This window comes from Polistes fuscatus, unplaced genomic scaffold (assembly GCF_010416935.1).
Source record: "Polistes fuscatus isolate 324 unplaced genomic scaffold, CU_Pfus_HIC Scaffold8, whole genome shotgun sequence".
Classification (NCBI taxonomy): domain Eukaryota; kingdom Metazoa; phylum Arthropoda; class Insecta; order Hymenoptera; family Vespidae; genus Polistes; species Polistes fuscatus.
The window spans coordinates 4082623-4102526 of NW_025113162.1; positions in this window are offsets into that span (position 1 = coordinate 4082623).

A 19904-nucleotide genomic window follows, 5' to 3' on the forward strand; every position below is an offset into this window, starting at 1 on the left:
AAGAAATACCTTCAATCAGAGTTCGACGACCTCAAGATTCAAATAGCCTGCGATATAAAATGATATTAAACTTCGATGATTGTTCAATTATTTGTTGTAAATTATTAACATATGCGTGTGGATCAGACGATTATTACAATATCAACGAACAACGTAAATTGATAGATAAATATAAAAAGATAATTATAAAAAGATAATTTTATGAAAATATTTTATGAGTTTAACGTAAATGTATCGTAAAATCTTTGATCGTTCGAAATAATCTAATCGTCCAGGTACTTTTAAAAATGTTAACTCGGCATCATTGCGAAGAGGAATACATCTACATTTCTTCATCTACTAATTTTTCTAAAAGAAAAGTCAATGTCCCGTCCAAGCATATCTACGTTCTCAGCGGATCGCAATTAAAGGGATACTTGCAAATTGCATGCCCTCGTGAGCCCTCTTTCTACTCTCTCACCACCATCGTTACAACAACCACCAGCAACAGACGAATTGACGTTTTCCTTTTTCCAAGTCTTTTTATTTTCTTGTAATTTTTTTGTTGGTCTTTTTAGTCGGTCTTTTTAGTTTTCAGGTTCTCTTCCACCACAATCATGCTACGCCGCATTAACCATAGATTCATCATACGCGTTTCTCCGTACAGGTCTCACCGCACCAACCGGTGAGGGTTCAAGGATCTCTCTGTTCCTTCTTCTTCTTCGTCCTTCATCGTTGACCTCGTCGACAATTTTCAGTGGAAAATGAGAAAGCCAAGAATGGTGGGTAAACGTTAGTAATGGGAAGATTGGGCACGTGCCAACCGATCTTTCGAAGTTCGCGCCTTATTCGGATCATATTTTAAACGAATACTTACGAGAATCGATTATAGTTGGAAGGACGTGAATACGATCGTTTTCATGTGGGTTTCTCTAGATACATACCTGTATGAATTCTTTACCTACGTTCGAATATCAATTTTTCTTTGATTTTAAGAACCCTCGACGATGATTTCTTTGATGATAACCAAGATAGGAAATATAATGACACACAATTAAATGAAACGTATTACTTCTTCATGGTCAACCACAAGATAATTCATGTTAATTCTGATACCAACCATGAGATGCGCGCAAAAAGCATTCCGAGTATTCATTTGTAAAAATTTTTCCTGATACATTCGTTCTGTTTTATTCCGTTCTGTTCTTAGTGCTCGAGGTGCTGACTAAAAAGAGCCGAAAAAGTTTCACGTGCGTCCAAGCCTCGTACATAATGTATCTCAGCGCCTCGTGACATTGTTTTGCCGGTTGTTCCGTTTCTTAGCAAAGACTTTAAACAGTGGCGTAGAAATTATACTCGTCCTTCGAAGATAGTTTTAATACTTTATTTCTTATTACTGATTAATTATCTTTTTTAAAATTTATTAATTCATAATTATTATATACTACTAACAAATTAAATAGAAAAATATCGCGATAATTCGAGATTAGGTTATTCGAGGATAAAAGATATTCAAATATGTAATATATAATACAAATGTTTTTCACAAATATTGACAAAATTCTAATCTTACGTAGACGTTAACAAAAATAAAGAATGATCTCTATGAGAAATGAAAAATAATATAGTTGACGCCAGTGGGCTTAAGGAGGCTGCCATTTACGGATCACAAAGTGCTCTCAGAATGATCGTGACGAGACAATGTCGAGGACAGGCATAAATGTATATATGTATAGGTGAAATCGTTGCTTCTCTTGTACGGTTCAATGCCAAGATCAATCGATCGATCGGTTGCTTTCGAGCGAAGCATTCGAATCGTATTCGATCCAAATACAGTCTCATTCGCGTTCAGTTTTCGGTCGTACAAATGTGACAGGAATCACAGATCGGACTGAGAATTTTTCGGCATGGCACGTTTGAGTCACGGACACCTTGTCAAATTCGTAATCTCGGCTTGTAACGAGGTGAATCGGTTACGTGATCATCCTCTATCTTGTCAATTGACATCGATCTAGGTGTTTTTCGATTTATCGTTTAAATGATTCTCAATGGGCCAACGATAACCAAATTTCGTTGCTTTTTTATTATATCTTTTTTATGTTATTTTCAATTGATAGACCATTTACATTACACGTCTATTTTTTATTTCTTTTTTTTAATTTTCTACTTAAAAAAATCGTGACGGAACGGTCATCGTTTAAGAAGCACGATTGATTCATAAAGAACAAGGGTAAGAAAAGAAAAAGAAAAGAACGAATCCGGGTGGATCCCCAACAATGTGGACCGACGTCATAGTTGCGTAATTAGTGCGAGAGATGAATGAAAAGCAAGGATCGATGAAACATCGTCCGATTCAATTATAGATTACGAGTCCTCGAACTTCGATTATCCGTTGCATCATAATCAGACGGTCAACAATACGCGTTAGTGGGTTTTCCTAAATCTTCCGACTGATCCCGGACGTTTGAAACTATGCTAATTTTGCATCCTTATATATATTTAACGAATGAAATGTTGCTTTTAAACAATTTGACGTGTTTCAATAGGATACCACCAACAGTGACACACATCGATATAAAATGAAATCATTTAAGTTTATTATTTTTTTCTTTCTTTAGGTTGGGTGAAAAATAAATTGTCAAATGTTCGTGTCGACGGACGGTTACGTACATTTTGGTCTGAATCGTTCACGCATAACGTTCACCGACAGAGAAAGCGGGATGTGCATTTAAGATTGATGCAACTCCCATTGAGCAAGTTTAGATCTTCCGTAGAGAATGGGTGTTCCTCTTGCCTCTTAAGTATTATACGATCGCGTTATTTAAGAGTTTTCAAAATGCCAAGTTGTTAAGAGGAAATCTACGCCGGAAATGGTCACGAAACGTTCTACGGTCGATGCAATCATTGACGAATTCCAATACTCTAGAGGAAAACGATTTGCGTTTTTATCGAACTCAAATATCTAACATCCTCGACGTCTTCTTCGTATAAAGATAATAGAAATAAAAAAATCTACTATGATCTCTCTCTGAGAGGAATCATAAAAGAAAAAAAATACTACAAGATTAATGATGAACTTTCTTAAATTATTACGATAAATTAATCAAAGATTCGATATCGTTGCCAAGCGTTCTCGTTAAATTCGAAACACATAAAACGCGCTGCGTGTGATCAAAGTAAAGAAATTTATGATACGTACAATAAAAAAAGCAAACAATAAAACGACTGATATAAAACAATCAAAAGAATACAGTAGTGAATTTACGATACTAACTCTATGATTACACCGTATAAAATGAGATTGTTTTTACATTAAAAGATCCATAAATTATCTTTAACGATCAATTCATTTCCACCCTTACAACGATCCTTCAACACCATGTTAGGTAAAACTCATTAAGAAAAACTAACAAGATTGATCGATAAATCATTTGAAAGTACTTACCTTAACGAAAAGGGAAGGAACTCTTCAATATATTTCGATCCTAACTCCTTAAATTAGGATCCACCGTAGATACTTGTTCCGCATCTTTCGCAATCTCTAACAATTTCCTCGAGATTGCTCGATCCTCGAAAATAAATGTCCTTCTTCGTTTCCAAAAACAGAAACAACAGGAGTAACGAACGACAAAGAACACTCTTTCCCTTCCACCCTTCTTTTTTTTTCTTGATTTCTCTCTCGGTTGGAACAGTCGAGGGGGAGGGTTGATATATCTTATAAGAACGGCGTCTTTTGAGAAACTATTCTGCAAAATCGGTCGCCGATCGTGGTACGTTCCTCGAGAGGGAGTAAGTCCTGAGGACGCGGATGGCTCCTACTTATAAAGACTTGGCCAAGTCTTGGCTCTCCAATTGGCTTAGCCGTGTGCGTTAAGCGTACACACGGACGTACACGGGAGAGAGAGAAAGAAATAAAGATGGAGAGAGGCCGAAGACGAAGAGGACGCTCGGTTACACGCTTACTCGATCATTCGTTTGCGTGCGTGTGCGTGCGTACGCGAGGAGGAATCGTGGACTTGGTCTTTCCTCTCTTAGGTGGCAGGAGGGAGGGAGGGGGCGAGGGAGGAGGAGGGAGGGCACGGTACCGTGTTCCAATCGTTACACGCTCGATGCTTGTTACACATTACACCGGTACGATCATGCCCAAGGAAGGTGTTCCTTCCTCTTTCTTCCTACCCCTATTTCTTCCCTTATTTCATTCAACGTCTTATCGTACCCTTCAATAATAAATTTCACCCTCCCTGACAATCTCAGGGTCCTTTTTCTCAGAGGGTTGTGATCTTGACTATTTTGTTGGATGAAGATGATCAAAAGTCTCCTATTTATTTTTCTAGATAATATAAATATTTTTGTTATAAATATTTCATTTAATATCCTTAATAACATTTTTCCTTTATTTATCGTCGAACGATATAATAAGTGAGATTGTTTAAACGAAAATCTAGGAGTTTGATATTGATAATCATGCGGTATTTATTTATTCCTTCGCGTAAAGTGCCAACCTGAACGATTTTAAATACTCGTTTATAAAAGACATTGATATTATTTGATGGCCTTCAAACTATTTTCGTTTAGATGTGTTTCTTTATCTATCACTTTAGAATAAACGCTTTGACGTACTATATATCTTTATAACGTTCTTTAGAATGACTCTTAAAAGTCTCGTTAAAGTAACGGTAAATTTTATAGATTAGGAAAGTTAAAAACGTTTGATTTAGATGAATTTTCCATTTCTTTGGAAGATATTTATAAATGTGCAAATTTATAATACCAATACTATACAGTAACATACAATAATAATAAGTTATAATATAAATAAATGATCAGGCAATAATGATAAGTATATCTCTTTATTAAATATAAGTTAATGTTGAAATGTATTATAAAATTAAAAATGATATATTGTTCTCGAAGTTCTGATAAATTTAATGTTTAAAGACCAACAAACGTTTATTGTTATTTTACATTTCTCAGGTATCGATAATTTAGGTATACGTTACCTTCAGCGAAGATATCGAAGGCCGGTTTTTAAGTCTCGTCTTCGCCGAGATAGTTAGGAAGGTCGGTAGGATAAAACACAAGTAGACAAGACAAAATAGCCTCATTAACGTCGGATGCACGCTAGGAATATTGGATAAGGAATATGATATGGGTTCTTTTCAATTATATTTACCATTGTATAGTATAAAGATCACGAAGTATTTCCATACTAACTTATTATGCAGTCTAAGTATTCTAGATTAATATAAAAAGTAAAATTAATTAATCATTATTTACCTAACTCGTTATTAATATTTTTATTTAATTTTATGCGTTTTCTTGTAGTCTTAACACATGTCGTATCAACACGAACGATATGCGTGCATCGTTATTGTTATAAAAAAAAAAAAAGGGATATACAGAGAAAGGAGGGGAGTAACGTATAATCGATAGGATTTTTCCTTGATTCTCGCGTCCTTGATAATAACGTTCATTTTATCGATTGTACGAGTTGCCTTCTTCTTGTTCTTTTTATCGCATTGCTTATTATTTTTCCGCACTGATGCTCTTACATCGGATTTTCCATATTTTTTATTCTACATTAATTGTAAGTCAGAAAAACAATGAATTTTAATACAAGCTAATGCAAAAAAGATAACTTAAGATAACGAACGTTATTTTATCGAATAGTATGCATTTAATAATAAAAATAAATAAATATCTTTCAGAGAGAGGTGTGTTCATTTGAATGTTACGAAACAGAAAAATGTCATAAGATATTCTAATATATTCCGGAATATTTCAATGGAAAATAATTTGAAAAAATAAGAAGAGAAAGACTAAAGACTCGACAGGTAGACGGACTCGTCAGTTAGACTCAAAGTCGGTATGAATGAGTAACATCTCGTGTAAACTATTTTCTTCCTTTTTTTCTTTTTTTTTTTTTCTTTTCTTTTTTTAAAGTGGATGATGGTTAACCAAATTACGAGAGTCCTACGTTTGACTCACGGATGAGAACGAAAACGACGACGGTCAGTGGCCGGCGCGACACCGGTTCGTTCAACTTTTAGCAGAGAAAACGCATGGAAGAGGAGAATAAGAGGAAAAATATAAAGAACTGTGAGTTGATGGAAGTAGGATAGGAAAGAAGATAGATAGATAGATAGATAGATATATGAAAGAGTTCGCGGGATCTTCTTGTGGGCGGTCACGTGCGAACAAGAAGAGATCATGATCAACAACTGTTTCTTTCTTTCGTCGGGTTTAGTGTAACTGCTAAAAGGAACAACGATGATTATCATTATCTTTATCAACGATCATTGACGGTAAGTAAAACCACAGCATGCACTACGTAAATATATAACGAGGTCGGTTCGTGGGAATTTCAGTTATAAACTTATTTTTTAATCTTTTTACTTCGTTAATTTTATTTGTATAATTCTTCTTCTTCTTTCCACACACAAATCCTACAAGTCCAAGGGAAACCTAACGGAAACATTTTATTTATTGCATACCGATACTTTCATTTGATTCTGCGTATACTTCAAGGTTGTATTATTTTCAAAGGAGTTGGTTCTTTTTTTTTCTTTTTATAAAATATATCATCTGAGATTTATATACCGATAAAAAAATTGCTTTCGTGGTTTATCTTTATAGTACTAAATGTTCATTGTCACGATCATTCACACATTAACTTATTCGTTTGTATTGTAAATGTAGTATCGATTCCTATCGAAATTTATAATTTTTTTTTAATTTTTATATATTATCTTTATCTTCCGGCATATATATGATTCTCCTCAAGAGTTCGAACGAGTAGGCGTATACGATATTATATTATATTCCAACGTCAAAAGTAAATGCTTCAATTTAATGCCTAAAGCCTTTAATATTAAAAAAAGAGAAGTTTGAAAATCATTGAGGATTGCCGGAAGAAAGTGAATTCACATGATTTTATCGTCGATGATATCGAAGGGTAAAATCATTATAGAATACTTCTTATGAATGTATCGGAAAGGAAACATTAATTGTCAAGAAGACACTTCCTTTCTCGATTGGAAGGAAATCTCGAAGAACATTGGTATAGAAAATAGTTTGACGATAAAACTTCATGATAATCTAGAGTTTGGATACTATACTTAATATTATCATGCTTATTACTATTATTATTAATATTATTATTCTCGTTTAAAGCATTATGATTATTGATTATTCCTTTATGGACGATTTAAGATCCGTATGATTTTATTATAGTCTTTAGCTACGATCCTGTTGCGTATACGCAAAATAAACACATAGGTAGGGTGAAAGAGGAATAGGAAAGTAGAAAGAGGATTGTACAATGGACCGTATCTTAAGATGCATTCGCCATAAATGTCGACTGTGAAAAATTCTGACTGGTAGGTTTTACCCCCTCGTTGTTGTCCAGTGGCGATTATGGCAATCCCCTGTCCTGTCTCGTGGATTCTTCTGAGGGAGGGAACGAAGGAAGGAAGGAAGACTGAATTAACGAGCCGCGGAATAAAGCGCGGAAGTACGTCCTTCGGTCCTATCCAAAGGGAAATGTTCGAGCAAACGATCGAAAGAACGCTCACGAGAAGTATCCATGAATTATTCCTTTTCTCAAGGAACAACCGATTCAGACGTCCTTACGATTTTTCTCTCTTCATGCGGAAGGATCAAGTTTTTTCTTCTTCCGTTACTTTTATTCCTTTTCCTCGTTTACTATAATTTATTCAGTACATTCCAAATCCTCGTACTCCTCATTACCTTATTAACAATAAAACAAAAACTGGATAACATGTAAGTTTCACAATTTTATGAAATATTGTAAAAAGTTTGTCTAAAGTATTCTTCGTTCGTTCACCTAACAGTAAATATTTGCGATATAATTTTATAATCAAATACAACACGTATTATCAGATGATAAACCGAGTAACAAATAGAAATGATTACTGATAACGCTTGCATTCTTTCTTTATCTCTCTTTCTCTCTCTCTCTCTTTCTCTCATTCTCTTCGTATCGAGAAACTCGAAGCGGTATTTCTCTTTGGCGGGAGTTCTTGAAAGCAAGCAGAACTTGTAAATAAGCCAGCCTACCTCTTTGCATCTCTTTGCATTTTTTTCTCTCTCCTTTCTTCCCCCATCCGTTCGTATATACGAACGTTTACCACCTTTCTTTCTTATTCTCTTCCCTCTTTCTCTTTCTTTCTTTCATTTCTTCTCAGGTTTTTGCCATTCCAAGACTCCTGTGATTCAGGTTCCCTCGCACGTACATCGCGAGTGTACCTACACCAAATGTAATTAACGAAGCCGGTGACAGAAATAAACCTTTTATCTCACCGAGTTTAAATAAAAATTCAACTTTCCTCCACCTGTACAATTTACCTCCCACACTTACAGATAATACATACAACTACGAGCGAGTAAGTTTAATGGCCTTTGTTTATTACCAAGAGTTACTCTTGGGGTTGCTTTAACGTTTCTCTTTTCTAAGAATTTCGCCGTTTACTCCGTTTAACTGTTCTTGGATTTTACGCAAGGAAGCTAAGAAGGTAAAAGGCCTTGTTATTAGCTAATATGTTTCTGAAAATTCTTTCATCCATGCGAATTATTATTACTATCCTATTCTTCCGTTTTCTAATGTTTCATTATTTTTATGCTCCCGACGATTTGTTTCAATATTTATTTATCAATTTCTACGATCTCTCATTACCCCGCAACAATGCTACGTATTCGTTTGCCACCCGTCTCGTTGGATGCACTTAATTTATCTTGTTCTGAAAGAGAAAAAAGACAAACCCTTTCTCGAGTCAAGGCGAGATTCGAGAACTAATGTCGAACGATTTACCACCAAACTCTGGTCCACCGAAAAAAGTATGCTTTTTCCGGTCCGCTAATTTGCCATTCTAACGACGTTCGACGATATGCAAATGATAGCATCGTGTGTTCTCTAAACATCTTCGGAAATAAGGACGTGTAATCAGTGTTCGTCGTAAAGATGAAAAGAGACAGAGAGAGAGAGAGAGAAAGAAAGAGGGAGAATCTTTTGGTCAAAGTAAGAAAGGATGACAGAAGATTTATACGGTGGTAAAAATATAACTTGTCTGCGTTCTCGCATGAGGTATCGCGTTTTACGATCGATCAGTTTACCGCTACTTATCGGAACACTGATCACGATTTAAACAAAAAAAAAAAAAGAAAAAGAAAACAAAAAGAAGAGAGTTCGCGAAAAGATTGAAAATATACGTAAGTAAGTACATGCATCATGTTTGGAAACAAGTGTTACGAACGAAGAATCCCAGTCCTTGAAGAGACACGCAAATGGTCATGGATCTGTCTGGTGTACTCCGGGATATGGTTTTTCGATACTGAAAAGAAATCTATCGTATTTCTTTAGCATCAAAATTTTTTCTTTTGCGATAAATATTCCGATTATTGGACGAAAGATAAAATAAAGCAATGCTTTATTCCCGGAAAAGGATAATAAAGAATCAGTCGGTCGTTGAATTCGAGGTCGCGACGAATAATAACATTTGTCATTTCGAGGTTCTTTCTTTTCTTTTTTTCCTAAAATTGTACAGGTAATTTAATACAAAATACTATATCGAGTTCATCATCTTGTTAACCATTTCCGAAAATTAATTTGTCCATTATCGTTTTATCCAATGTCTAATTACAACGACATTATGACTTCCATGGTACATTAATCTGTATACGCAAGGTTGCTTCGTTTGAAAGCCCAACGATTACCATAACTCCTAATTAAGCGAGTAGCTTTCTTACCCTTTCTTCCCTTCTTTTTTATTCTTATTCTTAGTGTCTGATAAAAAAGTTTTCGTACCGACGAAAGAATTCTCGCCACGAAAGATAAAAGTTTTTCGTGTATAAAGTGAGCCCAAATAAATGGCTAATTAAAGCATCCAGAGAATTAAAAAAGAAAAGAAAAAATAAGAACCCATCGAATCTTTCTAAGAAAAGCTTCGCAACTCGTTAATAACTTTTCTCGAATAATGTTACAGTATTTGAAAAAATAATTCATTCTATACGTCTTATCTCGTTTTTCAATTGAAATTTATTCATGATTGATCTTTTATAATAAAGTTTTTATTTAAACAAAAAATTTATATTATGCTCGGATAAACGAAACATTTCACCACGATATGAAGATTATTAAGTATCATTTATGGTAAACAATATAGTAAGTAATAGAATAAAAAAGATGAAGAGACTAGAGGAGATTGGAAACGAATCTGACATTAACGAAAATCAATCGTTTAAAAACAGTATAGCCGATAGATTGTACGGGTCGAGGAACGCTTTTATTCATTTATTCCGCGCACACCGGACCTTCCTTCTTGAAAGATTCATTCAACATTCTTAACATTTTTCACGCTGTCGTTAGAATCCGCAGCCGCGACACAACAGTTTTTCGTTCTAATCCACCCGAGAGATCTGGACGGCCGAGTGATCTTATAATAATTCTTACTATGAAATAGGAATGTTAGAAATTCGTCATGACGTACTATCATCACGTAAATCATCATCAAACGTCACTTCTCGTTTGTTCATCTTTATTTGTTCACTTTAAAAAATATATTATCGGAAAAGATTTTTTTGATGTTCGCTCAACGAGTATTATTAATTTCATTCATTCTTATGTATGATAACACGTCTAACAATAACAACGTATCAAGTTGGAAGCGTTTTTTATACATGTGTTTTTTTTTAAATAATATAATATATTATTAATAAATATTTTTTTTTTCAACAGCCTAGTCACGTTAGATTACTAGTTCCCGTTAAATGACTGAAATCGAGCAACGTGGGCATGGTGTTAATAAAATAGATGGGTGATTCGTTGGAGAAAACAAAAACTGCGTGGTAGTATTGGATAGGTGTGAAAAGGTGCTCGGTAGACTATCGAGCCCGTAAAAGGGAAAATAAAAAGACACGATATATAAAATAAATCATTATTAAAGAATATTTGTAATCTTTCTTTACTGTAGAAAAATATGAATGATTTAAAAGAGATTTGATTTTTTATCGAACGCAAAAACAAACAATTTTATTATTCATTTCCTTTTACTTATAGATATTTTATTCGATTTTTACGTATTCTTTGTTATTCGTCCTTCGAAAGTTTCGATCGATCGACACAGCAAGGACGACTGAATCACGAATAATCATGGCTAGTAGTAGGCTGCTTCGCGTCCGGTATTATTAACGGTCTGTAACATACCATCTAACTAAACTTATCCTGCTACTTTTTTTCTTAAAGTATAAATTTCACAATTCTATAAAACTATAAAATAATAAATATTTTCGCACATACGAGTAAGAATAAAAAAGGGGAAAGAAAAAACTAGATAATAAAAAAGAACGAACGATCTACGAAATCTTAGAAAGATACGTGTTCGTTTATGACGAAAGAAAATTCTTTATAAAAATCCAAAGAAATCGAGATGTTAACGATTTTTTTACTTTAAATTGCGAAGATCATGACGTTATATCCTTTTATATAATATTTCTTATTGCAATTTCTACAAAACATATTAACTTTGTAATATATATCTGATTAATATAATGGAGGAATGAAAATATTTATTTAGATACGTCAATGAACAATATCCTGTTGCAATTATTCATTTCTTCATTTCTTCGATTGTTATAGATGCTGTGATCATCAAACCTTTCTAATATCAGATTTTATAGTAATACTTTTTTTTCTTAATAAATGTAGAATAAAAAACGATAATAAGCGATAAATAAAATTAAAAAAAAGTATCGAGAACAATATAATACTTGATTTTGATATATCTATACAAGTAAAGAGAACAAGAATTTTTGGTTTTTTGCTAACGGCAAAAAGATTAATCGACATGACGCATCTCGAACAACCGTTTTGCAGGCTCCTCTTGAATTACTAATGACCGGTGGTATCCTCTTCCCTATTTTTTCTTCTCGTATCGTTTCCACGATAAAGGAGGTCCACCAACGTAAACATGGCATCATTATTACGATACATACGATTAATATAACGGAACGAAATAAATATGTAGGTATGCCAAAAATGTCGATACCAAGTAAAGAAAAAGAAGGACAGTGAAGAAGATAGGAAAAAAACGAATCTTAGACATATCGAAAACTTGCTTCTCGTTTCTACATAATTTTATTTCGAAATCCTGATAGATTATAATAATTCGCTAATATATTATACCATGCGAAATGGTACCTTGAGCCAAAACACGATAAAAATGTTAAATAGTGTGTCCAAGTATGTTACCACGAGGGAAGTAGCATGGATTAAGCTAATCGATCATTAGGGAATGAAGAAAATTACTTTTATCATTGGTACAAATTTTGTTCGATGTTCAAAATGTTAAGGAAAAAATATATTAAAAAAAACTATGGCATTACTTTTGAAAATAAATCTTTTCCTTAATTAAATTATGTAATATGTTATGTTTATGAATATATTTCTATAATTATAGTAATTCATATCTCAGACTATTAATTTATGTAGGCGTTGTGAATCACTTTAACATGATAAAGTGGCAAAAATTGACTTCGTTCGTTGATGCCCCCGGCTCACATCGAGCTTTAATAAGATTTACTGTAGTTTATTAGTTAAGTGCTTTCTATAAAAGCACGTTAATGAGATCTCACGCTAGCAAGATTAGTGCATCTCTCTCTCTCTCTCTCTCTTCTTTTTATTTGGAATTACAATCTCTATAGAACTGTTTCAAGAATATTAAATTATTATACATGTATAAAACTAACGATCAGAACGTTGTCGTATCGAGATTACTTATTGTAATTACAAGTAGAAAAAATATATAGAGACACGAAAAATGACCGTTTTGATCATATGAATTATGTTGTCAAGAATAATTTTCTCTTACGTCCTTATGAAATAAACTATCCTGAATATAATCAGCAATATTCGTAGAGAACACGGCCGATGAAATCATCGATCAAATAAATTACAAACTATATATTATAACAACATGAAGTTTCGAACATTAAGTATTTTAATAAACACGTTAGTGCGTAAGTACCGAAGACAAGCAAAGAATAAGTGCACAACGAAGGTGCAAGACCAACAACGAATATAAATATGCACCGTATATGCATCAGCTTCGGTCGATGAAATTTATTTAGTCACGCGTACTCGGTTACTCGGACGATGCATTGGACGAGAACGACGTCGTATAAACTTTTGGACAAAGTATAACGGAATATTCTTACGTACGACTTGACTCGGAAGAAAGATAGAGAGGTAAAAAAGAAAAGAGAAAGAAAAAAAACCAAGAAAAGTCAAACGATGATATTTGCATCTTGAAGTATCAAGCCCAAGGCCGGTTTCCGGCAAGTCATTTGTATTCGAAAATTTGATTATACACCCAACAATCGTAAAAAGGTTGAGATCTTAACATTTCGAGCTCGTATTAAAATTGATGTTAAGATTGACAATCTACAATATGATATACATTATTTTAAAATGTATTTGTGTCAAAGGAATTCTACATACAGTTGTTAAACATTTTTATTTCCAAGAGTCTACTTATTCTTGTTTAAATTAACGGTTTACGAGATTACGGTTAAATAATATTTCAAATTTTCTATCATTTTAAATGGAAACGATGTTATCTTATTTCGAAATAGAATTTCATCGGTATTCACTTTTAATAGACCGAAGTGTTGAGATATTAATTATAGATCAAGATTAATGTTCGTTGATTCTCTGTCGTCGAAATTCTTTTTTCTTCAGATATCTTTTTATCTAATATATAAATAGAAAGAAAAGAAAAGACAAATAGATTAACGTATTAGTCCGTGAGAATTTCTCGTCGAGTCTCTAATTTTATTTCATACCACGCGGAAACAAACTTGCTAATGTGCGAATGATATTACTCAGCAGATTTCATCCCCTTTTCGTAGAGATTTTTTTCTGAAGTACCGTACGTCCTGATGAGATGTCCGTTTGCTTACAGGCGGTATATTTTTGTATTCGTACCGAGATTTTCAGTTTGGCAGCTATCTTCTTACAATCCTTAATACATATAATGTATCCGACGCTTAAGGCAGTTGATGTTTATCTTGAGTATGATAAAAACTCATTGCCGTTATTTTCTTGATCCTGGTCATGCTCTCTGTACATTCAGAAAAAAATGCGGAAATAAATATATGATCAGAATATCTTTACGAATCAAATATTTGTTTATATAATATAATTAGTAATTCTTATATTTCAATATTTTAATGAAATTTATCAAATGGAACGGTAATACCTATAAATACCTATAGATTAGAGTATATATGATTGAATATTTTACGACAACGATCAACGAATCGAATTTTGGAAATACTTATTCGATCAATATCGTAGGTGTTAAAACGGAGATCAAGAGGATGGTAAAAATAAAAAAAGTAGAGTAGTTTAAAAAGATGACTATGACGCTTTTACGACGACAATATTCTCACGAATAACGGTACGTACATTGAAAATTATTCCGTGAATTCCTCTCGCTCGACTATTTCAGGTTGATAAAGAAGTATGACACAAGCTCACTTGCAAATTAGCTGAAAATGGTGGGCCCTTCTTTTTTCCCCTTCTCTTCTTTTTTCTTTTTCTTGTCTCTCACTCCTTCTTCTTCTTCTTTCTTAGCGTCCTTTTGGGGATTCCACCGAGAAAGGATAACGTTACTTCCAGATTCCTTCTCCGCCTCTCGTTACAACGGTTGGCACGATTTTTTTTTCTTCTTTTTTTTCCTCTTTATTTTTTTTAAGTAGCCACGAAAAAAGGGGTGAAAGAAAAGAGCGCAATGAAAGTCAACATTTCTTTCTTCTCCTTTCTGATACTTAAAGGAAGTATTCGTCATCAATCATTACGATCAAACATCTCCACCTACTTTTTATCCAGCACGTATTCAAAAGATCGCATAATCATCGGGTGGGTGTGTTCGATAAAGAACGAACGAAACAAACGACAAATCCCATTGACACACATTCGTGGATGAGGACGACGACATAAGAATTCCATTCGCGAACCTTCTTCCGGAGATACTCGTTTAGGCTACTTTTTCCTTTTTTAAGGTTCTATGTAACCTTAATGCTTATACAACAAAACGATTTAACAATGTAAATATGATAAGTAGAAAATAGTTTCCAAATAATCAATTTAATTACTTCAAGAGATATAGAATATCATTTTTAATTATTTTCTGTTGCTTTTGATTATTAACAAATTTGTATCTATAGTGTTACGCGAAAAGCTCGTGCCTATTTATTTGTTATATTTTTTAAATCAGCACGAACTTTTCTAACAATCCAATATATACTTTGACTTGTAGATATTATAGGAATCAGATAAAAGATTGGCCTTAATTAGATATAGTTTGATTACAAATAACAAACTATACTTATTGTATAATAAATCAAAAGAGATAAAATGTATGTATACTGGGATGATATTAACGAAGGTCTCTGATAATGCATCTTTTCTCAGAGCATGGTGAGAACAGGCAGAAAGTTATTTTTAGGTATGCCCAATGTGGTTTGGTCGCGCGCGCGTACTTGACAAGGATGCTGCATTACAGGTCGTAGGACCTACTCGAGAAACACTTGTAACGAAGGAACCAATAAGGAAATTCGAACTGGTGTTGATCACGTGGTATGAATGACGTGGTGGTGGGCGATTTTATGAAACGGCAGCTACGGTTAACCACCGATTCGACTACCTTTTGGTATTCTCTTCATCGAATATTAATTACATTTCACCTTATCTTTCTTTCTCTCTTCTTCTACTCTTTTAATATTGTATTAGGTGTAACAAAGAATTCAGGCAGTTGTCTTAAAAATGGATCATAGTCATCGAAAATAATGGAGACTATATATAAAAATAAGAGACGTATGATTACTTTATAAATAATTACTAAAGTGTTGTTTAAAAAGTATCGGCTCAATTGCTACACCAAATAAATAAAACAAAACCTATTAAAAGAATCGGTGGTATAGATTTTTTGTTTTAATAAAGAATGATATCTGTAATCTCATAATTAAGGATAATACTACACTATTGTAAAGAACGTTAAAAAAAATTCTTTACTAACGGACGATACTATTGTAACGCTTTTATGTAAAGTGGGTATTGTTTGAAGTATCGTTAAATTACGACATCGTTGAATAGTTTCTACGAGAAAAACAAAAGAAAGAATTGAAAATAGTCGTCCACCATTTACGTATATTCATTTAAGAACGCGATGTCTTCCTTCAATGGTACAACCCTTTTAGAGAAGTTCTCTGCTGTTCTAGGTAAATGAATGAACAAGAGTCAAAGATTTATACAGTCGTGTGTTGTATTTTACTCTTCCTTGAACGTGGTTGGAGCCATGATACGATAATGAATCACGAGCGAATCTCCAACGATCGAAAGTGATTTTCCTCTTTTCTCCATTACATCCTTGCCTTCTTAGGATCTTCAAGTATCGAATTAATCGAGCGTGTAGTGCAAACGAGTACGTGTTACTACGTACACATAAAATCTATCGAGCGTGAAGTTCGAAAAGATTTCGATTGGGGAGAATCATACGTACTTATATAAATGATACGATCTTCGTGTTTAGAATCTTTCGATGTAATGTATTTTACATTTGTATATTTTTTCTAACGTTTTCTAAGAATTTATCGACGTTTTCTTCCCGGCTAGATATAATTATTATATTTATTTTCATTACTCTTTCCATTACTTATGGATCGAGTTACTTTCAAGTAAACGGACACGCGAAACCAGAGAGAAAAGTAAGAATGACGAAAAATAAAGGGTAAACCGTATACCCTTATCGTATTTAATTAAATGAGGATTGCATTAAAGTAAAATTAAAAGAAGACATTTTTAATGACGAATGTATCGTAATCTTTTCTAATAAATTATCAACTATCAGAGAAATTTCAATTAGCCAATGTATTATAAAATATAGAAATCATAGGACTTATACTCTCTCTTTCACGAGGGAGACTCTTCTCTACACACACCTTTTCTAACCAATATTATAAAAAAGGTTATTTTTTTTTAACACCTCTTTACAGCACACGGTTTTTTGTTTTACCAAATCCATTTTACTAATCGTATTCACATTGCTTGACCTTAATGATCTCATGGAAACTAATAAGCCAACGTGGCTAAGCCGTTGAATCTCATAGGTAAAATAAATTAATAACACATAAATAAAAAAACACAATTGAAAAAAAAAAAGAAATATAAAGAAAGATTATAACACATAACATTCCCATTCGTAAAAAGCAAAACTCATTAAATTCACAACAAACTGTGTGTCACAGCGTGATTTGGAAATAAAGTGTGCCTTATTCAAACCGATCGACTAGATGAATTTTAATTTTGATAGGAAAGGCCTTGGCCCAGAGTAGACGCCACTAACCGAAAAAGAATTCTTACCTTTATCATCCTCTCTTATTTTTGTCCTCGTATATTCATCCTCGATCATTGATCTTGAACTTGATCTTACTCGATCTCTCCCCTCTCTTATCTCTCTCTTATCCCTCTCTGTTACACTACCAACTCAACATACCAGTCCGTTCAGTGCGAAGTCAATAAATATAGTATCTTACGTAGGTAGATGGAATTTATTCACAAGGGTCATTATTCCTTTCGTAAAGTTGCTTCAGGCGCCATACTCTCTTTCTCTTTTTCCATTTCGAACATTTGAAAAAAGATCATTGACTTTTGTTCGTCGAAAAATAGATTTAAACTTGCCGTTAAACCTATAACCCTTCCCTTCCTCTGTTTTTAGATTCTCTCTTTCTTCCATCCCAACTTAGCCCTTTGATCCCTTTGAAAATGAGAGAGAGAGAGAGAGAGAGGGAGAAAGAAAGAGTTAAGAGTCCGACCCGTTTTCAATTAGTGTTATTATTTACGAGCATTACTTGTGTTATTTTTCTACGATAAGCAGACGGGGTTTTATATCAGATATTATTACTGGATTGTAATTAAGCGAAAAGGGTATTACAAGTTAGCGTGACTCGAAAGATCAAGTTCTTTATTTTTTTTTATGTGGGTGAATTTTAGTACCTAAAGAATAGATAAACATAGTTTTATGTCTTTCTTTCATTTCTTCATAATTTTATTCTCTATGTTTAATTATTTATTTTATATTGTAGTATATACTTATTAATTTTGGTCTAAGGACTTAAGAGAGAATGTTTAATATTATTGATTAGCACGTATACGCTCAAAGACGTTTTACTTATATAGAAGAGGAAAGTAAAAAATGCTTCGTTAAATATTCCACGATCGTTGTTACAACATGTTCGCTAGAACAAACTAGGAGCAACCTTGATAGCTAATATTATTATCCTTGTATCCTTTTGGCTCGTTAGGCACGTTAAAATTTATCAAAATAAATTGAAGATTCATTCCTAAGAATTAATAATGAGTAACACTTCGTTGAATGAATATTAGCATCTTAATTAAAATAAATATAAAAGTAAAGACAGATATGAAGTAATATAAAATATTATTACACTAATTTAGGTGAGGTTGAAAAGCAGATATGTCGACATTGAAGATACACCTTTTCGTTTATCTTTTTCTCAGAGAAATCAACGACCCGAGAATTCTTAGATCGAGTACGATGCTTCGTGTAATGCGTAAATTTATATATATATATATATATGCATACTTACATTTGTGAAATGTAGTATTCATATTATTTTATTCCTTGAAACATTCCTAACGATTATCGTTCACCGGAAACGAGCGGATCTAATGCGCATTAAATAGTTTATGCGAAGCGAAATATTTCAACGTTAATGACACTATTATTATTGTGTGATTAGTTCTAAGGGTATTTCTAGTATGTGTATTTTTCAACTTTTTTTTTCACACTTCTTCATAATCTATATCTATATTTTTTATTTTTTATTTCTTTTAAATTTATAGATAGCCACAAAAAATGTAAATAGAATAAAATTATATACATTCTTTAAAGATTTTAATAGATGCATTTATTTAGCCTTCTTATTTACTGCACAGAAGAAAAAGGTTTGCATCAATCTCGAAAAAAATTTTTAATTCTAGAAAATTTATAGAAAGACAGAGGTTTTTCTAAATTCAATATGATATCGGTCTTTTCTTTAATCTCGTAAGTCTTTTTTTCTGTACCTGTTCAAAGACAATCGTTCTTAAGGAGTAAACTCCAGTCGTGCGTCGGAACTGACACACAACTTTTTTAATTACCAGCCGTATATAAAAATAGTTCGTATGTTTTACGTAAAAATGCCTTAACTGTTAAATTATAATTTTTCTTAAAAATATATTGTACATGCTTAAACCTTAACATTACACTTAAATATGAATGACTATGAAGACGATTATTTAATTCAAACGGTGAGCAAGTAAGCTACTCGAGTGAGCCACTATAGTGGCTCATCGACCTGGAAAAAATAATCGCAAAAGCCACTTTAGTGGCAGGCCGGCTAAGGCCTATATCGGTAATTGCAGTGTTCTACCTTTATCTTATCGAACGTCGGTAATTGCTAGCGTCGGTAACTGCTACCGTCGGTAACTTTCCGGCTTTGCAAATATATGACCGTCGGTAATAGTAGATTCCTATTTATAAAACATCGACCGTTTTTAATGAGAGTTTGTATTTTAATAATATTGACCGTCAGGAACCTAAATACAAAATATTACCAACGTAGAGTAAAAAAAATTTTAAATCTACTATTACCGATGGCCGCTATTTGAGAAGTAAAAATTACCGTTACCGACGGTAAGTAAGATAAAGGTAGAACACTGCAATTACCGATATAGGCCTTAGCCGGCCTGCCACTAAAGTGGCTTTTGCGATTATTTTTTCCAGGTCGATGAGCCACTATAGTGGCTCACTCGAGTAGCTTACTTGCTCACCGTTTGAATTAAATAA